General features: G+C 39.4%; 1 protein-coding gene and 1 long non-coding RNA gene across 3 annotated transcripts in view; both read left to right on the forward strand.

Annotated features, from left to right (window-relative positions):
• The first annotated feature begins 2,834 nt into the window (after positions 1-2,834).
• On the forward strand, positions 2,835-8,395 carry LOC132911292 (uncharacterized). Its single transcript, XR_009658954.1, has 2 exons — positions 2,835-2,982; positions 3,450-8,395. It is a non-coding gene; the product is annotated as an uncharacterized LOC132911292 (long non-coding RNA).
• A 9,046-nt stretch (positions 8,396-17,441) lies between these two features.
• LOC132911268 (uncharacterized) overlaps positions 17,442-18,117 on the forward strand; it is a 117,154-nt gene continuing 116,478 nt past the window's right edge. Inside the window, exon 1 of one of the 2 annotated variants that reach the window (XM_060967806.1) lies at positions 17,442-17,965. The gene's annotated coding sequence lies outside the window, so the exon portion shown is untranslated. The remainder of the gene's footprint in view (positions 17,966-18,117) is intronic. The other variant, XM_060967807.1, reaches the window with a different exon arrangement.

Raw genomic sequence — 18,117 nt, forward strand, 5'->3', positions numbered from 1 at the left:
TCATAAGGTGATCAGTTTTTACAATCCCAGTCTCGAGCGATTTTGTTAGCGATCAACACACAGTCTTTAGCGAATCAGTTAGTACCAAGCGTCTTAGCGAACATCTTTTTAACGACCAGTATCGAGCGATCTACGGTCGTCTCTATATTTATAATTATTTTAAAATATATTTGACGGTTTCAATATCGAATAATCTCGTCATTAAACTACCACACGACCAACCATCCTCTACAAATATAAGATTTTGTAAAGAATTGAAAATTCATAACAATATAGTATAGGAATATGTCTTAACGTTTCGAAGCAAACAAAATTCTTTATTAAACTTCAATTTTATCTATAATTTCTTTAAATCAAAGGTTTTCTTATTCGTAGCACTTTCGTAGATTATATTTTTTCTAATATAGTATAATAAATCTAATGTTTAGAAGTGCATAGAATTTTCTATTAGAGTTTAACTTTATCCAAAATTTCCTCAAATTAAAAATTTTGTCCCTTGTGCCATATTTTTTCTGATCACTTAAGTGTAAAATAGTACTAACAATAATTTATATTTTTGATGGAGATTAAATAAGAACAATATCCATCCTGTTCTGTGAGATACAGTATACGAAGTTCGAATTGTTTTGAAAATTACAAAAATTGCGAAAGCCGCGATTCTAACGTCTAAAATTTTATGTTCATTGAATTCCTTCATCCTTTGCGCCAATTTAATAAAGGAGCCATATCGATTTCTTGTCGTAAAACCGCAATGGCAGTTCAACCATTAATCGATTTTCGCGTCTTCCTACCCATCTCGTAATTCTGTTCCTGTGGTTTCGCGCGGAACCCTGCGGTAAAACTTGTCCCGCAACAGTGAAAACCTTTTCGGTGTCTACCTTTCATCGGGAAACCCTCGACGTTCCATTAATCGCGCGTTTAAAACAGAAGTATAATCTTGTAAATAAAGTATGTTCCTATGGAAGTAAAAAGTGTCCTTTCTTTTTTACCGTATTGAGAAAGAACGTACACAATTTTCATTTCCTTTTTAAAACAACTTTGAACCGTTCTTTATTCCTTGTTGAAATTTACGAATCACATTTCCTAGAGATTTTATTTAACTTTGAAGAGAAATGTGAATAACTTTAATCATGGAAGTTCCGTCCTCTAAACACGAGCTGTTTTATTTGAAACGGAGGCCGTTCGTCCATATTTCAAATAGTAGAGCGTAGGTAAAGCACATAACTTCTGATATCGATATTATTAGTAACTACTCTCTTTACGATCTCTTTCTAAGTTATAAATTACTCGTTGGATTCAGTCGCCGAGGATAGTAATCGATGCAATTAGAGTAGCCGTATGCGTAACAAATATACGTTTGTACACGTTCCTGCGTATAATTAACCGATGCACGATTAAAATTTACCTCGTCTGGAAATAAAATAACTCTCCGCGAATCTTCGAATTATCCTTTGCTATAGTTGAATATTCGCCTGTACTCACACGTTTCAAACTTACCGTTTGTTGGATAATTGATACTATTTAGAAATATATCTCGGAATTTTTATTATACCGTGTTTTGAAGATTGAAGAGATGGGGATTACAAAAATATTTTGACATCAAAATTAAAATAAATGAGACGTTGAAAATAATTGTAATCTAGTGGTTCTTTTAAGGAAACGAGATACGCTATGTTCGTCTTTTGAAGGATTTCGCGCAGATTGTAATTCCTAATGTCATTTGATTAAAGGGCTGTCATTCCGTTTGAACGTGTTGCATGTCAGTTTTCTTATGTATGTGTGGATGTCAGAGGTGTCAAGTTCTAGGCGGAGTTTCGAGATAGGATATCCTCTGGGAACGTTGAGGATTATTCTCAAGAAGCGGTCTTGCACTGTTTGAATTTTGATCAAACGGGATTTGGTTTTTGGTTTGCATGAAAAATTGATTGAGTTGCGATCTACGCAATATATTCCAGCATCAAAGACCTAGATTAGCCATGCACTTCTCTTTCGCACATTGTAATTTCTAAAATTCGAAACTCAATTCTTCGCTATAATCTACGTCACCAAATTCCATTTTTCACATGTTCCTTAGTAAACTAGAATTAATATTTTTCTCTAGATGCGTACGGTCTGGTTAGAGTTGCGAATTTTTCCGGTGAAAATATTGCGAAACGTAAAATTTCCCTTGTCAATATTTCGGACAAGTGTAAATTGTGGACGACAGGATCGTGTGTGTACACCACATTTCCTGCGGGTGCGATTCTATGTAAGTTGTCACCGGCAGGCAACCGTGGAAGGTTTCCAGGTGAAATTACTGCAAGTTGTGTGTTTGGTAGTGGCGACAGGAACATGCTACTGAAACTCGTCATATCGGTGTACTTTAATTTTTCCATAAGTAACAATCACGATATGCATATACATTGCGAAGTCTAAATGTTAGGATATTTACTGGCCTATAAAATGCTATAATTAATGGAAACTACCGTTAAAATGATTAGTCGTTCAGAGTTTTGTATTCATGCAAAATAAAAGCCTCGGATATAAGCATTAAATTATATTATATTAAATTAAATCAATTTTGATCGAATTAAAATTTTAATAATGCGAATGATAAAACTGATGAAAATATCGTATATATTAAATAGAAGCATTATATTTTATTATACATAATTGATAACGCATTTATTAGGTATTACATTGAATCTATATGAGTTTCTTTAAAGTTTCGAACGAGATAATAACTTCTAAAGATTTTTAATAGTTTTCTAATAATTTTTCAGGTTTATCTCATTTCCAGCAAGTGTCTTAATACTTATGAATGGGACACGTATATTGTGATAAAATGCGGTACTTAAAAAAAAAGAAATACGTTTCAACGAGTAAAGTGGAGAACGGTTTTGTACATTGGCACGCAATGTTTATGATTTTACAGGATGCAGTAGTTAGAGGGAAGCTACGAGTATCGTGCGCTTTATGGAATTTCTGTCGCCCCTTTAACAAGTACATTTTACTATTTAAACGCAATGAACGTACGCCGAATGAGCTGCTAATTATTCAAAAACCTCTGAAATTCGAACCAGCCGGGACATGTGAATTCATAATTGTGTGCATAACTTCAGAAATAAACGGTGCAGCACGTTTTGCGTCGCGGGGAATAATTTAAAGAGGGAGCACGTTCCTCGTCGAGCCTGATCTTTAATCAGTAAAATTTCATTTAATTTATTCAAGAGACATCGTTTCATTCGCGACAGGTCTTCCGTTAAACCGGTAAAGGACGCATAACGTAGATGAAGAATCATTATCAAAGGTGTTTGAGCAGCGACGGCTAATGTCCGAGTGCAATATAATTATATTTCTCTAGCGAGGAAAGGACAAATCAAATATTCCAAATCGTTTATAAACATCATATACGTTTAATCGCAATTTTTTCTTTAATCCGTTGGTTCATCTAGCCTTTTTTTTTTTAGTAATTTCGCGAGCACACTATCGGAGGGTAAAAAGCATTTTCCGAGAAGAGCGTAAGAGGAGGCAAGAAAGGGGATCGTCTAAGAGACAACATCCGAGAAAAAGAGAACGTCGAAGAGAAGCTGAGAGGGGTTGGTGCCATCTTGTCCAGCAAGGATTCCACGTCGTATGAGGTCCTACGGTTTAATAATACATCTCAGGACCGTTAATCACCCTCGTGAAATATAATTTAATACCTGAGCGAACGAGTGCCGACCACTAAAAATGACGAACGGCCAGGAAACACGCGGCTAACTCACCAGCCAGCCCCTTCAGCGCTCTGCTATAATCACCCCTTGCTGGTGGACGTGCAATAACGATAAAGGGTTGGGTAGTCCTGAACGAGTCTTTTGGTGTGACCGCTCGTGAAAGGCATATATACTAGTTGGCTGTGCATTACGTTCGTCCAATGCCACCGTACTCAATAGCCCCAATTCGCAGGATTCCTTCACGTTGGTATAAAGGCCCTCCCACACCACTTTTGACTTTTCAACCTCTTCTTTTTTATCTTCTTCTTCCTTCTCTCTCTCTCTCTCTCTGCCTTCGTTCGTTTTTCACTATTAACGCCTTTTGCCCTAGGTAATACACGAGCTTCATACATCGTATCGATAGCGTTGATCTAGCTAGTTGGATCGTCGAAGTCACTCGGTGGAAAGATCGTTCTCTCTTCCTTTTTTATTAGTCAGAGATCGTATTGACGGTCCTGGTCGTTCCTTCTGGTTCCTCTTTCTTTCTCTTTCAAACCACCCTCGTCTAGCCGAGTGACGGCCAACGAAATCGGGTTAATGTCCACGACAATGACCACGATTTCGTCCAATGAAAGCGTTCACGGGCGATCTTCCTTCCGGAGCGGAGGCGCGCTTTTTATCGGCACCGACTGGCCGAACTGGCGAACTAGCAATTGCGGAGGGGTGGTTTCCAGGCTGTAATGGACTTCCATGTACAAGGTGTTCACCACCGTTCCGGAACTCTCGTTACAATCCTTTTAACGAGATCTTTTTACCGGCTCGACCGAGTCGTTTGTTATAGTACATACACTGGAGAGGGTCATCGCGTCATTTCATGTTACTTTTTTTAGTTTTATGTAGCTATTCGGGAATCTAGTCCTCCATGAGCATTTAACTTTTATACTATTGTACTGTAGATACATGGAAATGAAAATAAAGAAACTAAGAATGTGAGCAAACAAACTGAAGTTGCAAGGGTACAAATAATTTTTAAAATTTTGTTGTTGTTGTTTAATTGTCTGACTAATTCACTACTAGTATTAATTTTAAATAGAAAAATTTCTATCCTTGTTTTTACCAGTTTTCCTTACGAGGGTTCATCCTCGAATTGTTCATTAATTGATCTTCCAAAAATAGATCGTTTCGTTAATTGATATTATGACAATGGAGATTATACGATGCTTAATCATGTTTCTATCTGAATGTCAATAATAATTTTGCCAAAGTTTATGCATGTTTTTAGTAAATGAAAAAGCAAAGAATCTTCGTAACTCTAGTGTCTATTCATTTATTATCGATGATGTATAACATTTGCGAAGAATTATCTGTCATTTTTTGTAGCGTTTCAAATATCATTACCTAATCATTTTACGTTTGACATAATGAACCGTTCACAAAGAGGGTGGTAAGCTACATGAGTCGTTCTAGTTTATCATAATGGCTATAAATAAAGGCATTAAGTATGGCCATGAACGAACTACTCGATCGTGTAGACTTCCCTTCTTCCAGACCTCCCCAGTTTCTACATAAATTGCCGAAATATCTACACGAGCTGTCGAACGTGAGCCACAGCATAGCAGGGGTTCTTTAGACGGGGTAATAAAGATATAAGACAACGTTTTATAGGCTGACGTCGTAGCTGGGTTCGAAAGCGCTTGGCAGATGCCATTAGCGATGGTTACGAATAATGTTTGAACAAATACAACATCATATCCAATACATTATTTCTCTCATTTTCTCAAATAAATCCTAATTTTGAACTATTTATTTCCAGCCTCTTTTCTCCTAATAACATTTAATATCGGATATCGAAATCATTAAGCGTACGATAAAAAATTCCTCTTGATAGAAAGTTCTAAAAGTTATTTTCTACGCTCGACTTCCATTTAGAATTTAGGGCAGCTCCCCAGAAACCATAGACTGATGTTTTCGAAGAAAGATACCCGGGTCGGTTCATAAATCATTATTTGATTTCGTAACAATGATATTATCCCAGTTGATTTTGTTCCACGCGAGGAATGCTCCTTTTTTCCCCTCTTAACCATTTCTCAATTTACGAGAGCAAACCGTTGTTAGCGCAACATTCAGCCAGGAGAGGAGAGGTTGATTTATGCGTGGTTCAAACAAGCCACTAACCTTCGTACGTTCGCGGTCAAAGCGACTTAATACGAGTCGATGAAATATTTATACGCGGGAGCATCCTTATTTGGTTTTTCTTCCAGGGAAGAACCATGCCTCTCGCAATCAAATTTTGATGAGCTATTAACAGGAGAGATTCATAGAGGAGACTATACACATCGAAGACAATCATGGTAGAGAGACTTGTAACGAAGGTTTATGAAAAAGGTATGCTAAACGCGATCGTATCTTCGTTATGGGAAAGAAGGACACGCGATGACCACGTAACGTATGTATATCGTTATCCGTGGAAGATGTAAATTCAGTAGGAGAACTTCATTTTCATCCATCTTGCTTTGTCCCTGTCACGCTGAACGTAGATTCTAGCCGCTGGTATGAAAAATAGACGTTCACCTTTAACGGTACATAATGCTTCGAAACGATGAACAATATTTCCTGCTACGCGGCATCGTTAGAATGAGAATAAATTTCCATTTTGAGCACGCAGACGACACAGTATATTAAACTGCTCCCTTCTAAATTTCCCGCCCAAGACTCGGCGCGATATATTTCAGACTGAAACCCTCTTAAAGAGATCCCTCTGAACTCCCTGTTGTACATTTGTCGCCTGGTATAATAATTCAATTGACTGTCTTTCGTTATTAATGTATCTATCGATTCTCCTTTCTTTCTTCAGAATTTTTACGACAGTCGTCTGTCAATTAGCCTGTCAATTTTCCAACACTTTTCAAATGGACCGGGATATTACTCTGGTGAAAGATAGTAAGTGGAGATGGCTGTTGAGCAATCAATTTGTGGCAATCAATTTGTAGAAAATTGCTTTTATTGCTCACTATGTTCTCTATGTTTTATTTAAAGACAGGAAAATGTTATTCACTTTTTTTCACCAGATATATATTTCTCTGTTGAATTAGAATGAGAAATTGTTACAACTGGTAATATATTGTACGCGTCATATGATTCGACCCGATCTACTCCACTTTTTGTGTATTTCTTAATTTCATTGCATAGGTATACAATTACTTCCATGAGTTCAATCACTGCAAGAAGATAACCATAAATAAAATAGATTTTAAGGTAAATTTAAGATATAGTCTCTATTAAAATCAATTTCCAATCGGTTGGAAATAAAATCGTGTAGAATAAGTGCTACAGAGAATACTGCGTGAAATTCAAACGCAATATTACTTTTCAGATAAAAAGAAAAAAAGTGTAATTTACCAGTTTTATACTATTTTACGGTTATTGCCTTTTTCCAGAATTTAACATCGTGTTCTTTTTACAATCTCGAATAAACTATCGCTATAACTTCCATAATAGATCTAATTACGAAATTCTGTCTCCGCTCATATATCTTGCCCCCGTCTAAGTGAAACGATCGTAAAAAAATGATGTCCACAATTCATGGCCGTAAGACAGATCTCTTATCTCTTTCGCCCTCCAACGAATCCTCTATTCGCGATGTTTCGCGTCAGCTGAAAAATCTAGGCCGATTGGTGCTCGCTGAAACCGTATATAATGTCGGTGTGGCGGCCGTTTAAAAATTGAACAAGCCAGCTATCGAAGCAGGGTTGCACCCCATAAATTATCCGCAGGGGGTCGAGCGATTCTTCTCGCGAGGCAGATGACTCCGGGCAACCAAAGTCGCCTGGGATCATGAGTTATGGCTGTACAGTGACTCTGCAACACGTTGTTGATCGGCGTTCGCTTTGTGACATCGCTTTTAAGCCGACCGGCCTTCTATCTCGCGGCGTTTCCTTGACATTTATATTTCTGACATCGCGGGAGAGATATATAACCACGAGCCGAGATTTCAAACTGAACATCCTAACAGAGGAGGGTGATCGTTAAACGGATCGATACCTCGTTACGTAATGAGCAATTCTTTGTTCATCCTCGACGACGCAATTGAAAACGGTGTTTCATTGTTAAGGAGACAAGAGAAAGGGAGAGTTTCAACGTTCGATCCTTTTCTCTCGAGACCTCATCTTTCCTTCTTCTCTTATAGTTTCTTTCTCCCTTCCGGATGTATACGTCGAGAGGATCCCGTGTTTGAATGTAACCTCCGAGTGGGAGGATCGTTATGTTCTTATCCGGTGATTCGATGAACAAGAGAGGGGAGAGAAGGGAATAATAGCGATTGGGAGGCGGCTTTTTCCAATCGAACGATCCTCGCGAGATTAACGCCGGCCGTAAATGCGGTATTACGCTTAAAACGACGCAACGATCATCGTGATGAAGTTTGTCGATGCTCGATAACAATCCAATCTATGTAATTTGCCGATTTGCGCGACAAAGAGTATCCGCGATTGCGGCGTCGAAATTTGTATGGATGTCCAACGAGGCAACGAAATACGGCGTAATAATTTATTATGTTTCGTACGTATTGATAATATTTCGTTTCCGGCGGAAACGCGGATAAATAACAATGCGGAAGTTGCACTTCCGTTGTGAAAATTTCCACATTTCGTAAATACGGCTGTTTAATTTCTCATTTCCTCTTTATTAATTAAGGTGAATTTACACTAAACAACTTTTACAAACCGATCTTTTTTATTTAATAATTTATCTACTAATAATGTTAATAAAGCGACAAATTATGAATTACAGGTAACACACGTCGATTTCATAGTTTCAACATTTTTTTGTCAAATAAGATAAATCGATAGTTCCAGCGTTGACGTCTACAATCTCCACGAACACTAGTCAAACCAACTACGCAGCCCAAAATATAATTTCTAATTTATTCCAAACAATTTCCACGTGATTTATCTCTCTCTCTAACCAGATACCTAAGCCGTCCAATCATCGTGCCCATGCTAATTGTTTCTTTCGTAGAATGCAGGCGTGTAAGGGTCATTCGATCACGCACTTGATGATCTATAACGGTGTAAATCCCGTTTAGCGAGATACAGGTGGCTATCCTATACACCGGATATAGAGCCTGATGAATAGCCAAGCACAATCTTGCGGTGTACAGTGGCTTAGACGGCAAACATACTGATACGGCATTGGAACCGCTTGGGAAAGCGAGCTTCCAGTTTGGATTCGTCTTTGGATCATTCTATTCAAGAAACATGAAATTCCTTTGAGACAAGTGGTAGACGATAACGTAAAACCGTGTGATGAAATGTGAAAGGTGGATACTGGATATTACGGTTAAATTATAATTGCATACTCAAACAGTTTTCTTATGGCGAGAGAAAAAATATACCATACGCGATATTGTCCATGTTGTACACATTGCGCATTGGAAAAATCGATGAGCTCATCGGAGATTTTGCTGTAGAAAAATATAATTCGAAACAAGATTAGCAAACTAGGATTCGTTTCATCGTAGTCGGTCGATCGGGGAGAAATCGTATAGTTTCTGACAGTTACATGCAAAGAGGTGTGGCATGCATGTCACTAAAGAGACATAGATCATTGGATAATGATGGGATGTTCCATCTCGTTCCATTCTATTCGGTTGTAATCCCATCCTCCCTAACACAACAGTCATCATGTCGTCGTGGTACGGATCACTTAGGGATCATTAGCTTTATGGCGCTTCCGTATGGCCCGCCGCTTGCGTGCAAGTGGATATTGTTCGAAAGTTGTACCACGATGCATTCGGTTAAACCTATTCATTCTTTTTCTCTTGTATCTATCGAATAAAGAAAAGGAAGAAAAACGTAATGGACGTCATAAAAGTTCCTTCAATATAGCGCTGTTACGCAATTACTAAACGGAGATTTCACGAAGAAATTCTAACGACTACTACCTGTAACGATACTTCATCCTAGTTACGTCTGGACCACCTATCACGAAATTTCAGAATACCATCTACCTTTCGAGTCCCTAGAGGAAACTCATATATTCGACTTAAACGCGAAACATCAATTATAATAGTGACATGTTGACTATCGGTTCTTGGAATTACTTTCGTCGAATGAATCTGCGCTCCCTCTTGTATAATACAATACCATAATTTACTGGAATTGACAAATTACAAGTTATATTGCACAGACAATATGATTATATAGGCAATATAGAGTGTACAATTTTATGTTAATTTTCCAGCATTCTTTGGATCATCATCGAACCAATTATGTTTTTTTTATCATTGAGCAATTATTTACGTTCGAGAAAAAGTTACCCCTGAAACGTTACATGTCTCTTTGCTTGATGAAATAACAGTAGGATTGAAACATACAAATTTGAGAATTGTAGATAACAATCAAATAATCAGACGATTTATAATTGATATATTTGTGTCAAATGTACATAACTAAAGTAATATTACCAGTTCCTTACAAAACATCGTGAATTGATCACCTGTCATATCTTCAAATCTACGTAATGCAATTCCAAAATATTTCACATCCAGATGTACACACAAAAGCTTTCTACGGTAAGTAAAACTCCAAATACTCTCGCGAGCCATTGTACCTTTCTCTACAACAGCCCACATAAGATCATAACCCATGACCATGACAGTGAGTCAAGCACTACCGTACCATGATTCACCAAATCAACGATTTCCACCATATGTTTCACTCAATCGACGATACGGCTATAAAATGGCTAGCCCGTGGGTGGTCCCGGATGTACTCGCGAAATGCACGCAGCTTTCAAAATTTCCTGGCTGTGAGTTCTCCTTTTAACGATCATCGTCCCAAGGCTTCTTCTGATTAATCCAGATGCCATGCGATACCCTTGAACACGTATTCCTCCGTCGACAGTGGTGTGCCAAACACACACGTTCGCCTATGTAATGACAAACCGCACACCACGTCGCGGATGAATATCGCGGATATAATGTTACTGTATTTCATTACCAGAGTACACCGGATGCGCTATGCTGGTTCGTTCCCGTGTATCCTGCATCAGTTCGTCAGGCGACTATGTGTATGTGCATGCATGCGCGCGCGCCCGCACGCTTGTGAACCACCAGCGACTCGCCCCCGTTGTATATCCTCCTTTATGCGGCCCGGTTTCGGCTTCCGGCCGTGCCATTCAGGAATATCACCTTACGCGCTTCCTCGTGATTCAGCCGACTCTCGAAACACGCTGTAATCAAAGGATTACACCGGCGGGCACCGGCGTCGTTGTGTCTCTAAGTCAGCCTCTGTTTAACACGACCACCCTGGACGTTGTAATCAGCATCGCGCATTTCTCGTGGGCTCACACCTAGGACCACTGGGTCCTCCGGTTAAGCCCATTAACCCTTTAACCCAGCGATTTTCGGCCCAGTTGTTCCTGGATTTCCTGAGGAAATGTCGAATTTCAACCGTGTCGCGTACGCTGCCATTGCCACGCTGCCAGTCGCCGATGACCGGAGTCGTGGGAAGCTTTGTAGACGATTTCATAGACGTTGAAGGGAGGAATAGGTGAGAAGATCGACGGATATACACCGTTGGAGAAAAGTTTGGAATCACTATCTGTCGTATGCAACGCGCGATTTTGAAAGAAACTGTCGCCTTAGAATTGGAATTTCTTTGAAATACGCTATTCCATAGAAGCCATGAATTTTAAAAGAAAGTCACATTTGTATCCTGTTATCTTTGAAACACTGGAGTCACTACGTATTCCATAGAAATTACGAATTTCTTAAAACAGCTACGTTTGTATCTTGTCACCTTGGAGAACATCTTCGTTGAAAGTGTATCGACGCGAAAGAACTATCATGAAGATGAATCATCTATCCGCAGAGATAATGCCGTTCGTCGAAAGATTATCAGTTCGTACAATTTTTTGGATACCGGAAATTGTGATAAATTGCAGTTTCTATAACGATGGACGAAAGATATATATGACTACATGGTCGGTGGAATATTGTTGTATCGAGATTCGCCAAATTTCGTGCCGGTACCGTGCACCCGTACTAATTATATCGTGATAACGAGTCTAATTTGGAGCCACGCGAGACCGTTTCGCACTTGTGCGCTTATAAAGAGAATAGGATTATAAATAGAAGCAGAGGAGACGCCAAGAGGAAAGAGACAGAGAGAAAGAGAGATAAACTAGGAACCGCAGGGAGAGCAGTTGAAGTTCCTCGCGTTCTACATCTCTTCTCCATTATTATACCGACGACCTGCAAATTGTAGAAGCTTTCAAGTGTCTCCCACCATTACGTGATTAACGCACGGACTGGCATACGTGATATTATCTGCGTGAAGGCTCGCGAATAGAATTCGTCAAGACGAGTGTTCCACATGGCAGACATAATAGTCCCTCTGTTCCGTGTCTCGTTTTTCATTTTCGTCTTATCGGGACATGGATCGACCTGCGGGTTCAACCCTCTCTATTTACCACCGGCTATTTTCTATGTTCGTGAAATTTTCTTGACATCGCCGAGGATTTTATTACCCTGATTTAGTTCGGTTAATTGTGATTCAATTTAATCGAGAGAGAAATTAAGAGAGACAGACATACAGAGTCAGCGACAGAGAACAATTTACACCACAAAATATGCTGCGAACGTTTATTAAATTATAAACGGAGCTATTAACGCGACAACTTGATCGTACGTTGCGTTTTAATTGCTCAGATGGTTCTTTGTGCTCGTCCAGACAACGGCGGCGGTGGGAATTATTTACTTTCTCCTCTACCAAATTCTGTGAGGTACCTAATTATTTACACACCCTGTCTGTCGGTCACCTAATTATACAGCCAATTATTTCCAGACAGCAGACTTAATTACAGGGTCCGTGGTCGTTGCAATTTTTAGGTTGGCTGCGTAACTAACTTGGACGGAATTAATTGAATTTAATTTGACGGACATCGAATACACGGACAACATCGAAGCTGATTGAATTCTTATCTCGTTTCTTTGTCTTTCGTAGCTACCCCGTTCGTAACTTTGACAGGAACACAATTTTTTCTGGGGTTGGAAATAAAAAAAGACAAAAAATAGGAGAATTCAAAACGCGTCGTGTACCGGCTTCTGCCAATATCCATGGATTACTTCTGCAACGAGATAAATTTCAGATCGACACACGCCTGTGTTCCCGCCGGTCACTGTACATTTTATGTGTGCGGCGTCGATTCGATGTCGTTCGTGTTCGTTTGCAACCGTAATCCATCGGCTGCCCGGTGAAAAGTGCATTTAATTCAATTTCGAGTGCGAAGGATTATTGCACGCGGGAAAATATAGAAGTTGTACTCTGATGAAAATTTCAATAGTTCCATAATGAGTTCCGAGCCGTTGATAATTAATCCGGCAAACTTATATTTCACGGCCGAGTTAATATCCGGCCACGCAAATTAGGACTTTAATCAAATCTTGGGGGATCGTTTCGATGGGAGCTGGTCTAACGTACAAAAATGCCAATTAAATTCAACGGAATATCGTTAAATCCAGCTAATCATCTCCCGCCGGAGCCCACAGTTTCAAACATTCTTTTACGACCGCTCATTTGCTTCGCCAATTACGCTACTTCATCCTACGAATTTTACAATTTCAACTTCCCGACTCCGATTATAAACTTCGATTACACATTTCAACGTTCTTCCAATCCAATATCTTCAATTTTATATTTCACTATTTTGGTTATCTATACAGTATCTTCTCTTGATTCCTAAAGAGCATACGTTTGAAGTTTAGAGTACCAGGTCGATTGCAAAAGCTTATTTTTTTCATTGCAAGCGTCGATAGTTCGCCGGATTTTCTGATAAGCTGGCCAAGCATTCGATCTGATCTAAGGAAGGAAAAGTTTCCTCCTTCGATACTGCGTACCAAGCGGTGCTACCGGCAATCTTTGTCGCTCGTTAATGTCGTCGTAACCAACGAAACTTCCTGTTAGGGCAGTCTACTGAAATCAATCGTTGTTTTTCCGCGCTGAAACTTGCGCTTAACTCGCCGGCCAGATCTGGCCAACCGTCGTTCCCGATATTATTCTATAGTTGGAGGAAGACAGAGGAAAACTCCTTTCTTAAGAGAATTTCAACACTCGGTATTATTCGTTAGTTTCATTTGGCTGGCGGATTATATTCTTAATGAATTAAGAGTATATAATATTAAAATATATAAGAGTCGATGCAGATAAATCAATGGAACATTACTATATCATCGAAGCTCTATATCGTTGCGCGCAGCTCTATATTTCGCCATTATTCCGTAGCTCTATATTTCTGTTGACCCAATGGACATAAGAGTGCAATTTCGCTATTGGAAATATAAAGTTGTCGAATCACATAGCGTCATTGCTATAAAACACCTACATCGTTTATATCCAGCATGATCATATATTGCCATATGAATAATTAATAATCATGTGTCGTTCTGCAGTTTTATCACGCTAATGTTCACCCCACGTACGCAGAAGATACGAGATAAAAAAATTCATCTAGTTGTAATAATTGCATTATCGTAAATGCCATAACAATTATATAGTAGTCGTATAATGTACAGTATAATGAACGATAAAAATTATGCGTAACACATATATTATAAAGATACAGCTTACGTTATTTTGCGTATGTTATACTTAATAAACGCGTGATTTCACCAATGATGAAATATTCATCAACTGACTCTCATCATTGGAAAATAATCCGACATCGAAATCGTACCGAATGGACAGATGGATGGGCAGGCACTGAGGTACGAATTCGCTTGGGAAACGCGTGTCGGTTAATGGTGTCACGCAAAAGAATCGAACGAATGAAAATTGCGCGGTGAATGCGCTGGTTACGATTTAACGATGCCACTTTCAGACTCGAATTCCTGGCAAGCTTGCTCGTTACGTTCTGCGAAGTCCGTTTCCGGATCGCTCAGGAAAATATTCGAACGAGCACGGGTAAAGGCTGTTTCCTTTTCAAGATTAAATTGCCTTCGTCGATGCTGTACGTACAACAATCGGATATTAGAAAACGATGTTGCTCCATATAATAGAGAGTAACGCGGCTCACGGTTTTAGAAACCATGGTAACGATTTTCGATAACGTATCTATCACCTTCGTTGATCTATTTTTATTAGGTTGTTCAGGCAATTCGAAACGAAATTAAAGAAACGTTTGAAGCCAGTGTGTTTTTATACAACGGTAGTTTCCGGTCCTCTACCCAAAGAAGTCTCAGGACAGTTGTTATAAAATTGCAAATGTTTATGCAAATCGATAATTTTATGAACACAACGAAATAAATGACATTTAAGTAGAGTATACTTAAATTTCTCATGAACGTATAAACATCTATTATATCTGCTGTAAAACTGGAAAAGTTAAGTAATTGTTAAGAGATACGAAGAAATATCGTTTAACTTAATACTTTATATAGAAGGCACTTAACGTGTAAGAGTATTCAAATTTATACTATATAGCGCGTATATTTTAAAGTTTTTCTAAAGGAACTGCATTAAGATAAAACCTTGTTCTTACATAACTTCATGAATTACAATCCTATTTCTTCATAACGAATCACCTCATGCTTGTACATGTTACTCGGCTGTATTCTCCATATACGTTTTTATCACGTGTCTGATACAAACTTTGAATTATCTTCTGTATTATCATTACATCAGCCAGTACCAGATAGCCGGGTTAAAACCAAGAAATCGTGAAAAGAGCAGAGTGTTGAATCGCCTCAATCGCTGTTATCTTTCTTCGACGATCCAAAGCGATAAATACACGTTATCGATATTATTTTGCAATCACACTGTCTCTACGATACCGTCCATCGATCCCATTCTCCTTTTTCTCTCTTCTACCTCCTTTCTCACCCCCATTGTCATCGGTGGGCAAAGAATTTGTGTCCCACGGGTCGTGGAGGGATGGCACCATTTCTATTCATCTCGAAAAATAAAGGCGTGCCCGATCGCGAGCCCCGATAACCATGAATATTTTATCTGCATAATATCTCGCCACGCTCCACCCCGCACGTTCACACGTACGCCGGCACACGTGTCCCGTCTTCGTCCTCCGCCTGCACGTTCTTTCTTCGACCATCCAGGCATCCAGGCAACGTGGAACTTGCCTGGTATCGTGTCCGGACCGTGGTGCCCAACGTGGATCAGTCTGTCTGCGGTTCTGATCGCACGTGTGGAATGCAAACGGATGTGAAATGTGAATAGAACACAGGGATTCAAGGTGGTGTACACGCCACCGAGCAGAGCTCTCGCCCGGAACGGGACAGAGGATTTCGTCGCGTGTAATTTTCAAACGAACAACGCTTGGAAAGAACATAGAAAAGAATGGAAGATGACGTTCCGATTACCGCGAAATCGATCGCGCTTTCGGCTACGCGTTCCTGATTTTCGCACGGGGTTCGAATTCTGTTCTCCGATGGGATTCGTTTGCTTTTCTTTCTAAAGAATGTGGGAATACATATAGGGTATTGTGGTTAATTGTGCTTGATTCTTCTTAGAAACTAATTGTTAGAATGTGTTTAGTAATTCGTAAGTAGACTACGGATTTATGGGGAATTTAAATATGGAACTTTGTAGAACATGTATAATATGCAAAGTATATGAATCACTTTACATAATTGGCCAAGTTCATAAAAATCATTTTTTAGATAAAAGAAACCTCAAATTTGCGTTAGTCTGTAATTAATAGCTGTTATAAATAACTGCATAGAATATACATTAAAATGAAATCAATAAAATTTATGTATCTCTTCCCTGAATTAGGTTTCATTCCATCGATCTATAAACTAAGCTGACGAGTCCCAAAATAAATTCCTGAGCATCTATCTTGATTTCGACGTCGTGTGGTTGATTCTGGTGTTTTAATAGAAATCCATAAATATTGGAATAGGTTGCATTTAGGTTTTCACTCAAAGTAAGATGTTTAAAGTCGAGGTTCGATGTCACCTACTTGTAAAACACTTTCTGGACCACTTTCAACTTCCCAAGAGTATTCTCGCTAACATCTTCTTCCGTACTCGCGCACAAGAGACAGGTAATTCGTTAGGAATCCCAAATTGAAAGCACGCGGCTTGTTTTATGTCGTACCGGAGGAACAAACATTGCTCCGGCTCGCGACTGTATTTCGGGAGGTTTTGTGCAGTCCGCGCAAGACTGGCAGCTGCGTGGGCGTTCTATAAATGGGTTCTATGTCAATCCGGAGCTTAATTTAATGTTTGCACCATGAACACCAACATTTCCATACTTTTAATCTATTCAGTTTCCCTGTCAGTATTTCCATACAATTTTTTCTTCCCAATTCAACAACAATTGGTATCAATGGGTCCATTGCGAACTATAACAATTTAGTGTTAGATCACTTAATTTTTAAATCTTTCATTTAACATAATTTAATTGACAATCTCTCACACGGAGAATATAAAATACAAATTAAAATTATACTCTAAATTTCAATAATTCAACATAAATTATTATAATTATCTATAATTCAATGATACTTTTTATGAGTTAATCTCCTGTATCCAAAGTCGAAAGGTTTCGTCAACTTCCTCCATTGAAGAGATCGTTTCCCTGGAGCAGCACTAAAAGAGCGAGCAAAAAACCGCGTCGAAAGGAGCGGATTGCTTTCACGAACGACACCGACACGCTTAATGCCCAATAAACGAGTCCAGATGATCAGCATACGGCTTCCTCCACACCGTAGTACCCGCAGAGACACTCCCACACCATAGATCTCGGAGTCTCGAGTGGTTGATCCACGATCCAGCTAGTGTGGCTGACGCACGCACACCGCGCGTACGAGCGCCGCTTTGTCACGCGTGCGGTTTCTCCGCTCTGTCTGCGTGTGCTCGTGCTCGTCTCTCGTCTCTCACCTAAGTTTATTGTTAGAGGGGCCGGCTAGCTACGGACGCGGGGCATCAGGATTTAGTGCTTCTTACACGCCCATGCCGGTACCACGCGCCTCATATACGCTCCCTTCGATTGTTCTTCAATCGATACCATCGCGAAATCCAACGTTTCACCTGAAGAACTAGCGTACCTTCTCGGATGTACAACGTGATTTTTCGATTTACAATTCGTTCCACGGCGGTGATCTTTCGGTACGGTGATTGAAGAATGCGAGGAATTTTCGTTACCAGTGTTTCTGTGTTCCTTTTATAATAGACAACGGTGCGAGTGATTCGAGGAATGCTATACAGCGACAGAAAAGTTTCCTCGTAATGTCGAAAATTCTTCTGGAATTTACGAGCATAAACAGACGCCGAGGTAAAGTCACGTGGAAGCTTTATCGGTTTTCCTTTTTCCCGTTCGTGGAAACAATACGCGATAGAACGATATCGTCGATTCACCGATTACGATGCCAGCGGCAGGACGTTTTTATTTCATTTCTCTGTTCACTTTGACCGCAAAAGAAAAAA

The sequence above is a fragment of the Bombus pascuorum genome, chromosome 10, assembly GCF_905332965.1.
Source record: "Bombus pascuorum chromosome 10, iyBomPasc1.1, whole genome shotgun sequence".
Classification (NCBI taxonomy): Eukaryota; Metazoa; Arthropoda; class Insecta; order Hymenoptera; family Apidae; genus Bombus; species Bombus pascuorum.